Source organism: Haliaeetus leucocephalus, unplaced genomic scaffold (assembly GCF_000737465.1).
Source record: "Haliaeetus leucocephalus isolate CR32 unplaced genomic scaffold, Haliaeetus_leucocephalus-4.0 Scaffold1, whole genome shotgun sequence".
Classification (NCBI taxonomy): Eukaryota; Metazoa; Chordata; class Aves; order Accipitriformes; family Accipitridae; genus Haliaeetus; species Haliaeetus leucocephalus.
In genome coordinates this window covers 21219559-21239472 of record NW_010972437.1, presented here as the reverse complement: position 1 = coordinate 21239472, position 19914 = coordinate 21219559, and positions in this window count along the sequence as shown.

The following is a 19914-nucleotide window of genomic DNA, read 5'->3' as shown; positions in this document are numbered from 1 at the left end:
GTGGTGGCGGCGGTGGCGGCGGTTGGCGCTGAGGCGAGAGGGAGCGGGAGCGGGGGGGTCTGCGGGGGTCCGTGGCCCACGGTGGGGGCACGTCCCGGGCACAGCGGTTGTCGGCGGAGCGTGTGGAGGTGTTTTCGGGCTGCTGAGAGGGATCCGGTCGTGCTACGGGAGCAGCCAAAGAGCGGCGGGAAAGGGCTGCCCACCCCAGTGCTGCTTCTGTGTGTGAGGGGAAGGGGCCTGTGGGGAGCTGCTGTAAGGCTGGTTCCCCCCCAGAGTCCTGTAGGGAGCCCCGCTGGGAGGCTGAGCCCATAGACCCTACAGGCTCTGTTTTGACCCAAAGAAAGTCAGGAAGGGCTCCGTCTTAAATACATCACATATTTTAGTGCACATTCTACTGATGGATGCAGAAATCAGTAATTCTGAGATCAGAAGGTAAAGGAATGGAACTGTCCCTGGTTCTCCTCGTTAGGTGCTGAGGGTGCTGTTTTATTTTATTAAATCTTTGTGCTGCAATGCTGTCGTGTGTGTGCAGCACAGAGCAGTTTTAACTGCTCAGGGGAAAAAAAATGGCTATTGCTATATTTACTGCAATTCTTTCTTCAAATCTTTATCAGTCCCCAGATCCAAATTCTCTCTGGCCAATTCTAATGTTACTAATCGCACAGTCAGGCATAGGTGTCTTGCCAGTTAGCAAAGAAAACATACCTTTTCTCTCTGCTTTAATTTGGTTAATTTTTCTGGATTTAAATGTTGACCTATTTAAATTACACACACTGAAGTTAGAGTGAATATCTCGGGTAAAATCCTTCCTTCTAGAAAAACAGTGCTTTGCATGATAACACCCACTTTGGGAAACCATAGAAATCATTATTGCCACTGATCTCTGGAGGTTCAGACCTTCTGCGACAGAAGTAATAGGTTAAGTAGCTGTGTTAACTCCTGCTTTCACATTGGGCCTCTTTGTAGCCACTCACAGAAGAGAAAGGGAAAGAATTAATTACCTTCTACCTCTATCCATTGACGGCTGGGTGAAATTGTATTTTGAAGTTGGGAGAGCATAAAAAAGGCCTGTCACTTAAAATAAATGGGAAAAAGAAAAAAAAGCAATCCAGCTTCATAAAAGTGACAGGTGAAACAATAGCCTATTGCCAAAACAAAATGAGGAGGAGGACTTCAAAAGAGATTTACTATAATCTGTAATTTCAGGGTTGGCAAAAAATGCCAGGAATTGGAAAAAAGAAGTTACAGAGGCAGAAAAAAGTAGGTGTGTAGCTCTGAGAAACAGCTGAGTACTTCAGGACAGCATAAAAAGGAAATATCTTCTGAATTTCCCACATATTGAAGGAAACCAAGTTTTCTACATTGTAAGTAAACAGGATTGACATCATCCTTGCCTCATCATCAGTTTCTCCTCCTAACTCAAGCAACTGCAAAACAGTTAATGCCTTAGGTGGAAAAGTGACTTTCTCTTTTTGGATTTGTTTGTTAGGAAAGGTCCTGATTGCAGTAATTCTTCCTCTCTGCGTTATAGATTGTATCGTATCAAGAATCGCATCAATATTCATCCTGCATTAGAACCTGGCAGACTGAGAGCTATTTACTGTTTGATGCCATCCATGCAGAGAAGGAATAATCAGAGAAAGAAATATCGCCAAATGTGAGGGAATGTTGTTTTATAGCTAACACTCAAATGACCCAAATCTTGGTATTTCTAGGACTGTGCATGAATTGTTTTTAAGACAGATCTTGTGCATTTGTATATAGTCCTAAAAAACCCCTCCAAAACCAAACAAGTAAACATTAATTAGAACTGTTTCCTGTTTATTCTGTAACTACATGTGTCCATGGCCATCTTTCATGTTGTGCCAGCAATGTGGTGGGACCAGTTGCTCTGATGTGACTATTCACAGAAGATAAGTATTTTCAGTAAATCACATCTATGAGGTGAAACTACCAAGAACCTGGGAAGCTGGGTCTTTTCAAACAGAACACAATTATCAGTCTGCTGCCCATACCAGAGTGCTGACAATTCCCCTTCCCCCTTGCAAAAAAGAGGGTTGAGAAATTAACCACACCTATCCTGCTTCTGCAAACTGTTTAGGGGAAACCGACTTCTTTGTAGTAATCCAGTCATGACAAAGAACATTTGTCTGATGCCGCATTTTGAATTATTATGCATGTTGCCTGGTATAATCTCCATGGTTACAGATATATTTTTGCTTCAGTTCTTTAGGAAGAAAAATTCTATAGAACAATTTAGGGGAGAAAATTCCTTTTCATTGTCATTTATGTTGCATTTATTTTATTCTAAGTGCTTTGCAGGCAATAAACATTCACTTTCTAAACAAGTAAGATTTCAGCAGAGATGGAAAAAATTATCTCCAGCTGTTGCTTTATCATGCCATAATATTTTAAACTGCAAATTCTTAGAGATAGGGGCAGTATTTTTGATGCATTTAGTTTCTAGCCCACTAAGAGTGTAACAGGGCACTGTGTGTCACTGCCAGAGTCAGGAACAACAGTAAGTGTGGTAGGATGACTGAGCCGCAAATGTTTTTTTCTTTGCAAGGATTAGGACTCATACTTTCCTTCTGAGCAGTTCTATTTTGTAAGTAGAGATGTATTCTAGAAAGATGGTTAGCTGAAATAAGAGTTAGCTGAAATTAGTTCTAGAAACTAGTGAGGGGAAAGATGTAAAACCCAGATATAGAGCTCTATTCAATTTTTTTTTTCCTTTTTTTTATTTATTGTGGAAGTAATTGACAATCAAGGAGATGTATATAAGGAATTAAATGGAAAAGATGGTGGTAGACCCATTCCTAGTAAGATGTGTAGTAGATCATCAAACCTAGCTCAAGTGCTGCATGGAAGAGGGGAGCTGTGTGAACTTTGTGGGATCTATTGATCTGATCCCTTGGATTACCATATCTATCACTGCTGAGGGGAGAGAGGCTAACACTGTTATCTCCCTCTTCTTTCTGATAAATTCATGCTAGATGGGACTGGCAGTTGCCCTGGCCTCCATGTTTGTCACTTATGCCAATAGAGTGTTTGTGTAAAACCACCATCTGCGTAGCCAGTTTCCTTTTAGACAGTGTTTTATAGCATCTCTGGCCTATTTTTCTTCACACAAGTGACTACAGGAGGGGCAAGGTAAGGAGCCAGTTCAGGAAAAATTTATTTGAGGAACTATAAGGTTTAGCAGGCTGCAAATGGTGGACAGAAGGAACTCCCCATTCCTGCAGGGAGCATGTAATAGTAGTCTCAGGGGTCAAAAGAAAGGTATATAAACTAATGAGAAACTTAGAGGGAGGATCATGAATTGCAAGGGAATCGGTGCTACCTAGGAAGTCAGTCTTTGCAGATTTAGTGATGTCATTTGCAATTTCTGGCAATAACAGAAATAAGAGGCAGATTCTCTTCTCTGCTGATACCTGAATGCTGATGAGGGACAGCTGCAGGACAGGTACCTGATTCACAACTTTTCCCCCAGCCTCAGTTTACAAGAGACTGAGACAGGAACTGTTGCCAGTAATAACTACAAAGAAATCAGGGGTAAGTGGAGGAAGAAGTGGTCCTGCCACATCTCCAGCACTGAGGCTGAGTCAGCAACATAAGAACAAGTTAAAGCAGCAGGGAGGTTTTGTCCCTCTCTGAAGAAGTTCTTAAGTTACACATGGCCAGTCCCTTGTAGCACCTGTGCAGCAGTGGTTCAGTGAAGGTAACCAGACCTGTAAATTTTTATTAATTTATTCAGTCCAAAGCCACTGTATTTTTTATCCTACTTTTTAAACCATTTTTTGATCAAAATGAATGCTAGTGTAAAACTGGGGAGAACAGAAGAAAGCTAGTTGGGGAAAACAGAAAAAAAACTATTGCATTATCTAGAATGCTGTGATGTCCTTTTTGTTCTCAAAATACAACATTTTTGCATGTGCAGAGCTCAGCTGTCAGAGTTAATCTAGGCTCAGACAATTTATCAGAAGAGGTACATGTACACAGTGTGCACTCAAACAGAGTTTGTTCTAAAATAAAAATAAGTTAGTGAAAGATGATTTTCTCTTTGGGTGTGGATAGCCTAACAAGAACTGCATTATACAAATTATTTGTATACTTAAGAGAATGATGCTGACCTTGCCATGATTTATGAATTTCAGCGTTCAGAAACCACAAAGCAGAAAACTAAAATATATCGGAAACAAACAATAGTAAATGAAATACGACTGTGGTTTTGGCCTTGTAGGACTTCATGGTATTTTGACTACATCATGCACTTTGTTTTTGTTACAAACAGCAGGAAGTCACCACACTAAAATAAAGTTCACTATCAAATCACCTTTCCATTTCAGATACAGCTGGGATTTGTCGGGATCATATCGCAAGGTCATTTTTAAGGAGATTCTCACTGACATTTTGTGAGGTAAGGATTTCACATTCCAGTTTTACAAGTGTTACACTTCTGATCACCATGATTATCAACAGCATGACGGATTTAGGGCCTGATCTTGGAGCCTTTACAGAAGGAGCTAAGTTTATTGTAAATATCTTGATAGCCAAGAATCAAAAGAAAATAAAAAAATCTACAGAGAGTCATAACAAATCAGGTTGTCTTATTCCATGCCCCAAAGGCAAGATCAGTTATACATATATAATTTTTGGCATGTAACTTTTTTTAATGCAGTTAAGATTGCGGTATCATCATAACAGTTTATTTAAAACATTGGATTACTTTATCATAAGAAAAAAATCAACAACATTTACCTTAAATGTCACTTACTGCAGTTTAAGCATATTAATTAGTTGCATACTGGACATAGCAATCAGATTTTTTTTTTTCCTTTTTGCATCTATCTGCTAAATATTCAAAAATCATTATTTTTTCAGTCCTCAGAATTCTTTTCTTCCTTCAGATAACACCTGTTTTTTCAGCTGTTTTTTACAGGTCATGTTTCCTAATTGCCAGTCAGTCCCTTTTCTTCTTTGGACTCCCTTCAGCTGGCCCACGGTTCCTGAGGTGCACTGCTGAAACAGATACATTAACTAAGGCTTTACCAGCCATACGTAGGGTAGAAGGTGTACTTCAGGCTTTTACAGATAAAGTTGAATGTGATTATCATTATCACACCAAAGCCAGTTATGTAAAAACTGGAATTATTCCAGAAATAAATAAGGCAGGGGATTTTTCCAGAATAATAAGGCAGCTAACATTATTGAGAATTTAGCTCACTGAGTTCAACAGTGCTACCTTGTTGAATAGCTGCTGTTAGAGATTTGAGCATGCTTGAAAAAAATTCATGCTAACAGATCTTCTGTCCCTTATTTTTTAACCAAATTTTCCAGATTCAATTAATGACAAATATATTAAATTAATAATGCAAATTTCTGGCTTTGTTAGCAACCAGCATTCTGGCAGTGTGGGAGCAATACTTCAGAAAGAAGAAGATCTGTCAATTAAAATAACATAATTTTTAAGTACCTACTTTTGTCTACAATCTCTAATTAAGTTGATGTAACTTAGAACGAGGTTAAAATGTCCTTCTGCAAATTAAATCAGAGCTTTTTTTTATACAAACATATTCTTACACCACAAAAGCCCTTCATATTTAGTCTGCTATCTTCATTGTTATTAATGCAGTTTTCTCTCTTCCATGTTTAATCACAACATCTACTGCAAACATTTGAGAGCTTTTATGCCCCTTTACTGTTTAAGTGGCAATAGAAACATATTTTTTCTCAAGCACCTCACAATTCATAAGAGGGATCTTGGGACCTGAACTTTGTAATAAAGTTAGTTATTGTTATGGTAGTATTTTACCTATTCATCAATGGCACACCTTCTAGAATTAACTCTGATATGACTCATTGGCTAAAAAAATCAGACTTTTCTTGCACCTACAACATAACTTTGCATTATCATGCTGTCAAATGTCAAATTAAAGAAGGCCTGAATGTGAAGTTGAATGGAAAATCTCTTCTGGAAATCCAAGTTCTATATGAAGTGGTTTGGATGGTGAAACAAATGGCTACAAATTTTGTCTACCAAAATTCCTCTTCAGCTGCACTTTGCTACAGATTCTTTACTCCCTAAACTTACACAATATAACACTTCATTGTTCATTAGTTGCTGTATTTCAACCCAGAGGTGAAAGCCTCAAAAAAGTGGGTAAAGTGGGTATTGTAGGAAACCTGTAGGAACTTGTTCCACCAGTGAAGTTTATGAGGAAGTTTGTGTGTCTATGCATATGCTAATGTAAGTATCATATTGTTATGCCATTACCTTATTCTCAGTTATAGAGCTTGTTAAGAATATAATACAGTCATGTGATAATATTGCTGCATTTGAGAACATTTTCAGTATTGAGCTGAATGTTCACATGTTAGTTTACACAGCATTCTTCTCTAGAAAAGACATATTACTTGTGGTTGATAACCTAATACAGTCTACAAACACCCTCTCCTTTTTTTTTTCATGTTAAATCAATACGAGTACAATATTCTTTACATTAGGGGATTAAGGAAAGTAATTGCAAAATAAGCATGCATTGTATCCCATAACATTCTGGCTTCTGTATTGTCTTTTATCTTTTCAGTGAAGAGTAACACATACTCTAGGATCTGTCAAAAGAGTCAGAGATTAACTTTTTAGAAAAGACTATTTGCTAGAACCTATTTATGTCAGTAATAGCAATTTACTGTTCAACATGTTAATAGGTTAATTAATATTCAAACTGTTAACTCAATAAATTGTAAATCAAAAATAAATATCTTTTTATCTTCTGATGCAATTTACATTAAGCCTCCTATTCCTTTGAAAAAGCTTGGGAGGAGCTGTACTGGTTTGTGGGTCCTCAGTCTGCAAAAGTAATGTACCTTGGCCAAAGTATAAGTTTGGGACTCTATCAGACACTGCAAGCCCGCAGCCCAAGCTTCTCCTCAGTTCCCAAATTTTGTTATTTCATTATGAGTTACTTCTGGAAAACCATAAAAATAAAAGAGAAGCACCACATTAAAATAAAAATTGAAATAATTACCAAGACCCAGGAGGTTCTGAGTTGAGACTTCTGATACTGTGGGTAATGTGAGCAAGCAAAGGTGCAATATAAGGAGAAAAGAACCTTTGAGTAGATAGATATATATGCATATATATGTGTGTACATATATATTTTTCATTTAGAAATTGAAGCCATTGTGATTAGGCACAGCTAAAATAATGTTGAAGGGTCAGAAATGCTGCTTTTTCCCAAATTTCATTGGAGCTACACTGATTTACAGAACAAGAGAACTGCATTATGTACTCACAAGCAAATCCACCCACCCTTCTACCTAAACTAATTTTCTCAAAATAAATAACTGAAATCCTAAATTCATCTGATATTTGCAGCCTAAAAGAGATTGTTTGCTGAAAAGCAGTGAACATTTGCTTTAATTTGGTCTTGTCTTCTCCCTTTCATTTCAGGGGCATGTTTTAAGACCTTACAAGCTGTGTTATAGATTTTCTGCCCTAGAGCAGAATGGCCAAAGAATGGCTTTTCTGGACATTTTTTGATCAACTACAGCTTATTGAACAGTGTTATATGTTGGCTTTCTCAAGTCTTGTTTCCTTGGTTTGACATTATCACAGATGAGAGCAGAATCTGTGTATATCATATACTGCAAATCTGTGCCTGTACTACTGCTGGATCATGTTTGTTTGCAATGCAAATGCTGAACAAATTAATTTAAGAAGTTCCATCTAATCAGAATGAAAAAATAAAATTTACAGTAAGTAAGAAACAAGCCCAAGCTGTGTCTGTATCTTCTAAGAGACCTTGGGAACTATAATTGCCCTTAATCATACAAACCACCTTTGTGTAACTTTGAGATCTTTAGTAAGAAGCTTTATGCTGCCTTTCAGAGAACAATAAATCAAACTTCGACTTTTCAGAATTGCTCCTCTGCATTCAGGCATGAATTTCATCCTCAAGCTGGATTTCTTGAAGGGCAACAACAGACCTTTAGCTTCATTTTTTTCTGATCAGACTTTCAGTAGCAGAAAATGAATTGGTTTGATCTGGCTCACATAACTATATTTATTTCCCTTATAACCTTTGTCCTTTTTTAAGGCTTTCCTTTTTCTATGCAATAGTTATCTAACATTTTAAATGGAATTACAACTAGGTCATAAGACATACAAGGCCTGCTTTACCCCTACCTTTTTTCTTCCATACTGATTCCTGTCTGTGAAAACATCTGCAAAATGCTAAATGGCAATTGATACAGATTTAAATCACTACAGAAATGGTCACATAATGGAGAAGGTGGCCCATAATACTATCTTTCCTTTCTCCGGAAGCAGTGCAGAATGCATCAAAATTAACGTGGAATCTTTCAAAACAGAAAATGTAGAATTAGCCCAGAAATTAGTGGTCTGATTCTAAGCAGCACCCTCTGAGACATTGCTGTCTCTGAGTGCTGGATTTCATGGCAGTTTTTTTCATGCTGCTTTCAGTGTCACTTGATTATTTGGTCTTTGCTCTTAGCTTTGGACAGTAACAATTACATTATTGGAATTAGAGAAGGGATGAAAACTGATTAGTTAGGGAGACTATTCTGAAAACTTTTAGTGCCAGTTGAGAAACCATAAGTTGCCGTAAGTGAGCTGTTTGGTGGCGCATGCCAAATTAACTGTTGGTCTCAGGACAGTTTGTATAGTGTAAAAATCAACTTCATATTGAAACATTGTGATCACTATTATTTCAGTTGAACAGAAAAAGGAAGTAAACTCTCTTCAAGAACTGGTTTCTGCAGATAATGAGTGGTATCTGCATATACACAGTGTAAGGGAAAAAATCATGTTTTTCCCTTCTGCAGATCAATAGAAGACTTCAGTCTGCAAACCTGAAGCTTAAACTCATATGTGGGTCACTGTAAGTTAATTGATAGATTAAAAACTAGCATTGGTCATTTATACTGTCCTATAAGCATGCCTGGTTCATAGAAATAGATTGACAATGCTAAGCAGATAATGTAAGCCTGCCCATGGAAGCTAGAACTGTGAAGGCACAGATGCCACCAGTGTAGTCAATATAAATTGTGACAACTTTATGAGAGTAGGGACTGTTCAGTGTGTGCTGTAACTGTTAGATAAGATAGATCACTCTTGCTTGTACTGTCTCTGGTTTTAGAAAATAGTATTCCATGCAAAATGGATCAGCTTCAACAAGGAGTAAATACACCCCTTGCCTAGCATAGGATAGCCTTTGGCTTGCTATTTGGGGCACTTTCCTACTAGATATGGGCTCAAATCACCTCAGAAGAGGAGGAAGTTGATGTCTGGTTTACAACATGCTAGATAGATTCTGTATCCCCTGAGACCTTGCATACAAAAGATGAATGTTCTTCCTGTGATTTGAAATAAAAGTCTGCTACTCTCTCCTTCCTCCCTCTTTCAAACTATGGAGAAGGGCAGGATTTACAAGATACTATAAGTAATTTCTTATCAGCTTCCCATTGAACTTGTTGGCTTGCATAGATTACATTCAGAGACAGTATCAGAGTGTTACTGAATCTTACTGTAACAGCTTAAGATGCTGCTTTCCCCAAAGGTTGCCCAGTCCTTTTGCCAAAGGTCTTAAGAGAGTGGTAGATGATAATGTTTGTGATCTTAGCTCTTCCATTTAACAGTTATAATTAATTTAGGATGCAAGCCACTTACTTAGGACAGCTAAGAGACAGGTATATATAGCTGGGAATGGGCAAAGTAAATGGAAGATCCAAAATGTTTAACCATTTATCTTGACAAATGTTTTAACCCAACAAGTTATTTCCTTGTAAATTTAGAAAAGATCTTTATATCAAGCAAGCCTGAGGTATTATTATAGTCTTGTGGCAGTTGCCACTTCCTTCAAAGTAAGGGCAGTGCTTCATGCTCTTTGGAAAGCAAAAATGCTATGGATTTGGCCATTGTGGCTGAAGATACCATTATGTCAAATGCAAAATGCAATAGTCGTGTCACATCCAGCTTCATGTAGTTCTGCCTTTTCAGTTTCTTTTCACAGAACCTAAGCGATGTGACCACCTGCTGAATCTCTCTTTTGGTTAGCATGTAAAGAATGCTTTGTTTGGATCAGCTGGGCTTCTTTGACTTCTCAGCACTGAAGACTCAGTAACAGTTTCCTTGTGGCTTTTCTTAAATCTCTCCAAGGGTTTTCTGGGGATAATTTGGGAACCGTTCAATTCAGGAAAAGATGGTAAAACTCAGTTCCTTTTCCACTTAGCTGATTTGTACTTTCTTACTTTGTTGTATGATACTAACAGAGATAGGTCTAAGCTGCCATTTCTAAATACAGTCTGAATCATGGCAGAAAGAGTTGCAGTGCTACTCTGCCTGTAGAGTTCAAATTTCCTTAAACTTTGGGGCTTGTCTTTAATAATTGGCTAATGATGAGCTCATCTTTACAATTCTTTCTATAATTCCTTGCCCAGAGAGAGCTGTGATTCTTAGAAAAATTTTCAGTACACTAAGTCTTAGCTAGCTTTTCTGTCATAAAGGTTCTATGTATCTTCATGGAAGTTTTGTTTCTTAGTTCTTGTCATGCAGTTAAAAAGTAGAAGCAGGGAAAGACTACAGCATGAAAGAAATTCAAAACCTCTGATGGGGCAGTATTTTGCAAATAGAAGTAAAAGGTTCATCTAGGATTCTTACCTGCGTTAGAAGAATTGATTATCTGCATTAAATGATAGGAATCATTGTAATATGATTCCAGAGGGCCTTAAGAGACCTCAGATACATGAGTTTATTCTAGTTAAAAGAAAATGAGATCTATTCAACAGCTGTGGGAAACACACTGTCTCATCCCCAGAATTTTCCAGCTTGGTTTAAAGTTGTCCTCATGGGGTAACTCCACACACAAGTTCATTCTGCCTTGTAGTTTAACTGTTGGCTTTTGACATAGGTGTTGCATGACACAGGTGAACTACCTGATAATTATCAGGTCTTGCATCTCAGAAATAGGTATAAATCAAAAGTAATCTTTCCTGTCAGTTCCTAAAAGCCACAAGTATAAAAAGTAGGTGTGATTGCCATGCTTTGTCCTTTGTTGCTGCACCTACAGCATCAATTTCACCAGCAACTTTCATCTCCTCCCTTTTAAAAGCTTATAATAAAAGGGCTGCTCCCCTTACCATGTTAGTTGTAATATATCTGCAGCTGTCATAAAGCAAGATACTGCATGATTTTATAGATCTCAAGGTCACAAATCAGCAATGACAAAGGCTGTGGAATTTATTTCTTAAAAAAGCTGGTTTCCATATCCCTCAAGCTAAATATATGTTCCTTTTGCCTATGGAAAAAATAAGGCTTTTTATACTTTTCTGGCCAGGTAATGGAGTACCATGCTCCCCTATTCCTGTTAGAGACTCCATTCAGTAGAAAACCATAATTAACAGGAAGACCAGCTTGTAAAGCTGACCAATAAAAGGTCTGTCAGCTTTTTTTGACGCACTTTCCTATTTCATCTAGCAAATTTCCAACAACCGAGCTTTCTCTGTCACAGGTTTGGATTGTGGGGAGACTCTTGAGTGGCTGCTAGAAGAGGTATGAAAACATGCTAGTCCAGAGAGGAAGTGCTGACCAGCTCAGAGAGCTATGATACATTAGATGGCACCACATTTGTGGCTACTCCTGGTGTTATTTTAGATCCACACCACGGAGCTACTTCCTATTTGTATTTTGGTTCATGTGCACTGTTAACTCCCCAAGAAGCATGCCTTGTGTTCCAGCATGAGAATTTGAGTCAATTTTTAATCTTATTGACCAATATTAATTCTAGCTCCATTTTTGTTAGATTCCAAACTTTAGATTATTCATTTGTCAGTGGACTGTCAATAGCTTGTTGCTCCAAGACATAACTCATCTGTACTCTCAGTTCACCAAAGCAGCCTTTTTCAGCATGCCAGAGACATGGCTCCAGTTAGTTAGGCAGCTAGAGCTTTCAGTCAAATCCTAGTTTTTGAGCTTAAGCTTTTTCTCATAAGCCCCTGATGATTTCCAAATCGACCAAACTAGTTTGCTGGCAACCTTATTTTAGTTATATAAAAAGTGTTTTAGTTCCAGTTCTTACTCTGTTCCATGTACAAACATTTCATTCTAATTCTGCCAAAACTTTGCCACTCTTGTTCTAGTTCCTGTTAAAAAAAATGCATAGCTTCCTGGTCTGCATCCTGTTAGTGCTGACACAGGCTCCTAATATCCAGTATAGATTCATCCCCCCAAGGACAGGAAATGTTCTGCTTTGCTGATTCAAATCTGACCAGAAATAATGTGGACTAAGAAGGTTTCAAGAGAGCAAGTTTAGCTAAGAACAGGAGAGTTAAGAATGTAACAGTCGCAGTTATAAACACAAAGGGGAGAAATATCAGAACTTGCTTGAAAGTCCTTGATAAATGGTAACAGTAATAGTAATGAAACGTAGCCTGAGAATTTAGCCTAACATCAGCATTCTTCTTTGTATGTTTTTCCTTTCTAAGGGTTTGGGGTTTTTTTTGTTTGTTTGTTTGTTGTTTTTTTAATGTATTCTGGTCTGTACGACTTGTTATTTACATTGGTTTGAGCATATACCTATTTCAATTGATATTATTTAACAAAGGTTTTACAAGTGTTTTTGCAATTTAATGTTGCTGATAATAACTTGTGTGTGGAGTCGCTCCATGAGGATGACAGCTTTAAATCTGTCATTAAGCTGCCATTTGTGTCAATTTGTCTAAATGCTGTAAGACAACCAAATCCTCTAATAAACAGTTAAAACAATAGACTATGTGGTTAACGGTGGTTGGTTCTTGAAAATATTATTAGAAAAACTGCCTGTGGAACTGGCAACTTCTAGACAAGAAGCGAAGGACTGCTAGGGCACAAGAGACTGAACTCTGATATCCCTTTCCAGGTCAGAATCAAATTGCCTTGGCTTAGGGGATATAGCAGTTCTGTGTACACAGACAGACCATTGTTTTTCAAACTCTGCTATTTAGTCACACTAAATATATTTGAAATTCACAAATTAAAAATGGTATGCAGTAGTTGTGCAGCTGAAAGGATGAAAGTTCTCAGCTGAGGATTTTAATAGGACATGGCACAAATATATAAGTCGAGGCATAGCATAAAAAGGTGAAAACTGACCAAGTGTGCTTGTTAAAGGGAGACAAAACAAACCCAGGTAAATCCTCAGGTTCTTAATTTTACAGCTCCCTTGAGCAAATCAGGAAGTCACAGTATAGGAGAGTGAAGTTCAACGTGAGCTTTGCACACTCATGTACAAAATCATGGCTTCTCTCTCCTAACCAAATCTGAATATCCTTGTTCTTAAACAAGGATGGGTAAGGGATTTTCTGTGTTAACAGGGACTCTCTAGCTGATTTAGCATGACTAGACAGGATGCTTTCCTTCCTCTGAGCTTGCTAATAAGTATCAGGAAGTATTGCCTTCCTTCCCGTCTCCCAGCTTGCTGCCTCTACAACATCCCCTGCCTTTATTGGCAGGGCTTCCTTGCCAGATTCCAGCACAGATATATACACACTCTTAAAAAAAAGGGGGGTCCAGCCATTTATGATGGATGTAATAATCTTATTTCTTTCTTCTCAGCTGTTGTATATCACACATAAATAACTGCCATGTTTTACCTAGTGGTGACTGTATTTTGGTTGTGAAGGACTGATCTATAATTAACTTTGTTATGATAATTATTATAGCAACAGAATATTTTGGACATATAGATTAATTACAATTTTGGAAAGCAATGGTGTTGACACCTTCGGGCTTGAAATATGCTGTATCAACAGATTTGAATATGTTCACAGTTGTAGGGATTTTTTCAATTCTAGATGTCATGTTCACATATTTCACCCCTGTAATAATGGACTTTTCCCACTGGTGACTCAGAGGAAATAGTGTCTCCACCCAGTCTTTCACAGAATAAAACACAGTAGTTCCCCAAACTTTTCACTGAAAGAAATTGCTATTGTAAAGCAAGAATTTAATGCAACCCAAATACTAGCATAAATATATGATCAAATTAAATTTCTTGTATCTTGTGACCGTGTTTGAAACTGTTGTGACCTCACTAGTTATAATTCTGGCTGGTTTGGGAACCACTGCTTTTTACACTGTTTTAAACAGCAGATGCATTTCTGAGTCATATTAGCAGCCTATAGCACAAGGCAGCATAGAGTCAGCATGTCCTGAAGAGAAGACTAGGGTTATTTACTGTTTACATAGGCATCACTGGCCTCCTCTCCCCTTCAATCTTTGTATCAAGACCTATGACCGTATTCCGTTCCAGTGATTTCAGCACCAAATCTGGATTTACAGTGGGATGACAGAGTAGAATTTGACTGCTACTCAGGCAAAGCTAATTTGTATTGTAAAATTACTTCTTGTTTCCTTCTTGATCTTCACTGATTTGCATAAAGTTACAGACATGTATGATGCCTTAAAGGTGCAGAAAAACAAACGCCCTTTCCCTGCAGAGATTATAATCAACAATAAGAAATAAAAACACAATATAAAGAACTACTGCCAGGAGGCAATAGATTTTTTCCATGGACTATGCTTTTCTATGGGACATGCATGCCCTTAGTAATTCTTAATCTACAATCAGTCCAGGTTAAGTACTCTGTTTCTTTTAAAGATGTAAATAGCAACGCCTAGTGGATTAGCATAGAAACACTTTATGGAAGAAATGCATCTTAGGAAGGATTTGAATGAAGATAGCATTGTGATTTCTTCCAAAAGACTTATCAGAAAAGAATTTACAGCAGAGAAGAATAGCTCCTGCCTTTTCATCACAGCTACTTTCTGAAAAACACATATTGAAGAGAGATAAGGAAACTTTCTTGTAGACTATTCCTATTATCAAATAGCAACTTCACTCCACCCTTCCCTTGTATTTGGCTTTATACAGAGTGCCTGGAGCTGCAGTTTTGTTCCAAGACTACCCTCAGAAAAATCCCCTGCCATTATCAGACGTGCTAACAAAAGAAAGAAATGCATACTTCTTCCAAAGAGGAAAAATGTAATTAACTGCCATCTATCAAAATCAGGAGAGGTACCCCTTTAGCCTGACTGAAAGTTAACGTAGCTCTCCTCTGTACTGTAACTGGCTGCATGTGCTGAAACCATGGACACATCCAGTAGCACTGTTCTTCAAGCAGAACTTTCAGCTGAGATTTACATCCATCTCAATTACTTGGAGTCTCCCTGAAGATAAAGTAATTGTTTCAACTTGTATTTAAGTGAGAGCTCTCGGTTTTGGTAACTTATACTTAGATTATGTTAAAATTAAGACGATACTGTAATTCTTTCCATTGGCTTTTAATCTTATTTGCTCAGAATGGTGCCTGTTCCCACTAGCAAAAGAGCTTTGCTATTGACTCCAAGGGCAGCAACTTCTTTTCAGTCCCCATCAGCACTATGCTTACTGCACTGAAGGAAGATAGGACCCAGAACCTGCTGAATGTACTCACTTGAATAAAAAGCCTGCAAGATTAACCCATAAGTCCTGTATCCTTGTACGCATATAGAATTCACACTTAGTGAAATTATTTCCATAATCACAAGAAACTCATAATTCCTGCACTTGTGCAGGGAAATTGAGTAATGTATCACATGCAGATGGCCAAAGAAAAGAGAGACACAAATACAATACAAAGAATAGAAATACAAAGAAATGTATTGTCATACATTCCTTCTTGGTGAGTGATACCCTACAGCAACATTAAGCGTATTAATAGAATAGTCAAGCCCCAGAGTCTGCATGAGTCAGATCCCAATTTAAGGACAGGCCATTGAGATGACAATCAATGGCAGCTCAGGACTGTGTTTTAATACCTCCTACCATTCACACATTCATACTTGGACAGTGAAGCATGCTTGGGGATTAGGCTGAGTGGAGCAATAGGCTGCAGGGGAAGCCTACTGTCCCCTACTCCCTACTACTCCCCTCGCCCCTCCAAACAAGCAGCAAATGAGAATGGCAGTGGTGGAGGAGTGCTGCTGTTCTTACCTGCCCAACAAGGAGATAAGGCAGCAGGCTATGTCGGAATGTTTTCTTTCACACATCCAAGCACTCACAAACTCATTCAGACAGAAGCACAGCAACAACTCATCTGTATCAGGGTCTTGCTCACCTCTCAGAAGCATGGGCAAGAATCATCCTCCCTCCTTTCCTTCTCTTTGGGATGAGGCAGCAGCTTGCTCCTTGGAATTTCCATAGTAAAGGTGGTTCAAGCCAGACAGAAGATCCTACAGACCAGATTTGGCCAGTGGGCTGCATGTTGAACCATGCTGGTGAAGAATTTTCCAAAGTAATCTGTGTCAGCCTGACTACATCCACTGACTGTGCTGTGAGTTTGGCCAATGCTAAGAGCTTTTGGAAGTCACTGTCTATATCTGGACATAAAGGCTCTTACTCTATCCTCAGTCTTTGTGCAAACCTTCTCTTTGCAATAGGACACTCTTTGCTCGTAGCAGGCCTACACAATCCTATCTCTAGAATTTCAGACACTGGGCAACATTATAAAGGAAATTGTCATCACCCAAGAACTTAACACACAGCTCATGGCTTTTGGAGTCATCAGCCCTTACTAGAAACAGAGACCAGTATGAACAAGCTGAAGAATTATATTGAACTCATAATCCTGACAACTGTAGCCAGCTTTATTTTTCCTTGATTACCTCATTTGTTGTCACAGCTTTCCATTCCGGAACAGAAACTCAGTGGAGAAAGCATGGGATTAGGAATTTAGTAACTTAACTGCAGCCTTAACACTAGTTCCTATGTACCGTGGCAACACGGAGATGGTTGCACAGTATTATGAAGGGAGGAGTTCTGCATCACAGTGCTGAGGTGGGAAAAGCGTGGTTTATGATTGTGACTGATACTGTGTTGCTACAGTGTAGTTATAGTAAGAAAAATGCTGTAACCTGAATGTTTCTGTCATTTGGGAGTACACCTTGTTTGTAAGACTACAAGAGTAGAAGGAACGTCCATCACTCAAGTTTGAAAGGTGCCTTTTGAGTAAAACCGGGGTCTTGGCTGACTGAGACTGAGACAACCAGGACTGAAGGAGGTTGGCATTTAGATCACAGTAGTAGCAAAACTAGATGACAAAGCAGAGCTTTCAAAAGTCTCTCAGATGGAAAAGGTTTGGGCCAGAAAGGAAGTGAGAGGAATGGAGGGTGCTGCTTACTAAGGGGAGGAGATAGGAAACAATGATGCTATTGTGGCAGCGGAGCTGATGAATGTCAGAGAAGATAAGCTCCAATTTGCATGCTTTCAAAACACTCATGCAAAGTTGGTGATTTTTTAGTGAAAGATTAGGGCCAAGGGACATTGTGGCCAGGGAGTTTGCTGTATTTATACAAATTGTAATCTACAGTGCTTTAGTTTTTCAAGTGAAAACCAGTGCCTTCAGCAACTTTATGCAAAGGATATCTGCTTTGCATTAGACTTGCCATGTGCTTTCTGAAGAATTAGCTATAAACCTTAAGATCTGCACTGTACAGGAAGCTCTGGGAAGGGTCTGTCCAAGCTATGGTGTCTGGAGAACTCACTGATGGACATGAAACAGGCAGCAAGGCTGTCAGGTCTAACTCTAGCCAAGAGATACTAACCAGAATATTTCCACCTTGAATACATGCCTTTGTGACCCCCAGTTGAAGAACTGTGCCCAGTCTTTAACCAGACACAAGAGACAAGAGTCCCAAGGGTGTGGGACCATAGCTGGGTCTTGTGAAATTAATGGGGGGGAGCCCTACGTTAAATTTCTCTTACAGAAGTTGCTTATACAAACCTATCTCCTAGGAAACAGTATTTGTCTACATTAACATTCTTTACCTAGTACTTGATATATAGAATGTGCCTAGGTTCACTGCTGTTTAGATTTCCCTCCTTTAGCATTCCTACAGCTTGCCAGAATGTCTGCTTCTGCAGAAACAAAGGTTAATTAAACACATCCGCCCATTAGAGCAAGGAGTGAACATTACAATCTGGCCCAGAGCTACCTTCTTCAGCTGTCAGCACTGAAAGACACTTGGAACCACAAATTAATCCTCAAGCAAAACTAGTTTCAGCAGAAACTGCTTGTTTTATTGAACGGAGAAGTCCTTCCCCATATTTACAGTTTCAGCTTGTACTTGGCTTGCTGTACCTAGTTCCAGCAAGAAACATTCTAGTGGCATTTTGCAAGTTGCATGGTCCAAGATTCTTGGATCTCTGCAATGCCATGGTTAACACATAATAAGGAATGTTGGAAAAAAATGTGCCTTGCCTGCATTGCTAACTCCACCTTTTGTAATTAATGTAATTTAAGGTAACTGATACTGGGGTTTTTTGTTACTTGTGGCATTCCTTAGCATTGTACCTTTCACTGTGCTTGCATAATGACACTGAACTGGCCAACTCCCTCATTATACATTTCTTTTCACTTTCTTTTCCATTTAATTTTCTGGCTCTAATGTATAAGCACCATGTTACCACAAATGCTTTCTCAATTCTGTGAATCAAATCTACATAATAATATATATTAATTATATTAATTCTTCAGAGTAGCACTATGGCTGTACCTCTGTTTCCCTCTCACTGTCATATGGGGAATGAAGGCAGACAGCATATACCTTTCACAAACATGTACTGTTACCATGCCTATAATCCCCACTGCTTGAAGAACTGACATTCCTAAAATGTTTTCTTTCTGTGCTGAATCAACAGAACAAGGCTACAATAGACCTATTAAAGAGCAGTGACCAGTAATGCGATTACTAAGGTAGGCAGGACACACTGAGGTTTTTGCTGAAAGTAGGATCTTAAATAAAGTTAATTATGTAAAATAGCATGACATCTACTTAATCATAAAGGCTGGCTTGTTTTCTATTCTCTTCAGTAATAGATAAAGCAAGTATAACTCTACATCCAAAATTCAAGCCCTGCATTTTGTCAGAGCTCTTCTCAAATGTGATACTGTGTTATGCATCCTCCATTCTCATTCAGATTATCCACAAGCAATTTCTGATTTTCTCAGGCTGACTCATTCTTCATACCTATTAGCTGAATCGTTGCTGAAAATGATTCTCTGCTCATGAACTGCATGTATTTAATTTCTACTGTTTGGGTTAGTTTTGATCAGACACACAGACCACAAAGTCTTCTTTCTATTCCCAATCTGGAAGAGAACACCTAGGCACATCGTAATTTCAAACCCTGTTTTTCATAAATATCATCTAATGTTTTATTAAAATTTTCAGCTTCTCAAACTTTATTACCATTACATTTGATGGGTTAATAATAGGAACTATGGATAAAAGTACACATACGTGAAGAGCAGCAGAAATATTTTCAATTATTTGCATTGCTTTCTTGGGTTTGGTTTCAAAGTCTTTGAAAGTCACAGAAGTGTCATCTTTGTCCACTTTGTACTGGACAACTCCTGCCTGGTTTTAAAAAACTCCCTTGAAAGGCAGCTTCTCTACCCCTGATAGATGGGCACAGACACAGTGCTGTCTTGCAAACTGTTCATCACTTGGCATCAGGCCATTTTCTGAAGTCTGTGAGAAAAACATCTTAGTCTCTAACAGAAACTGGAAGAGAAGTTGCAGAAGTACTCTGACCGATATTGGACAGTTCATCACTGATGACAGAGCCCTAGTGGCAAAGTGTAAAATATGCTCATAGTTAACATTTTAAGGAGAAGATAAACCCAAAAGGAAAACAACATGGTAAACTAGAGTTATTGACCCCAGAGAGGAAACTGAATGGCCTTGGAACATCTCTCCTTGGCTTGTTACCTGGAACCTTCTGTCTAGCCTCCAATTCAGTAGGCAAGATCTGACTCTTAATGTGGCAATTAAGTTGGAAGGCTGCTTGCACAGCAATGCCCTAATTCATT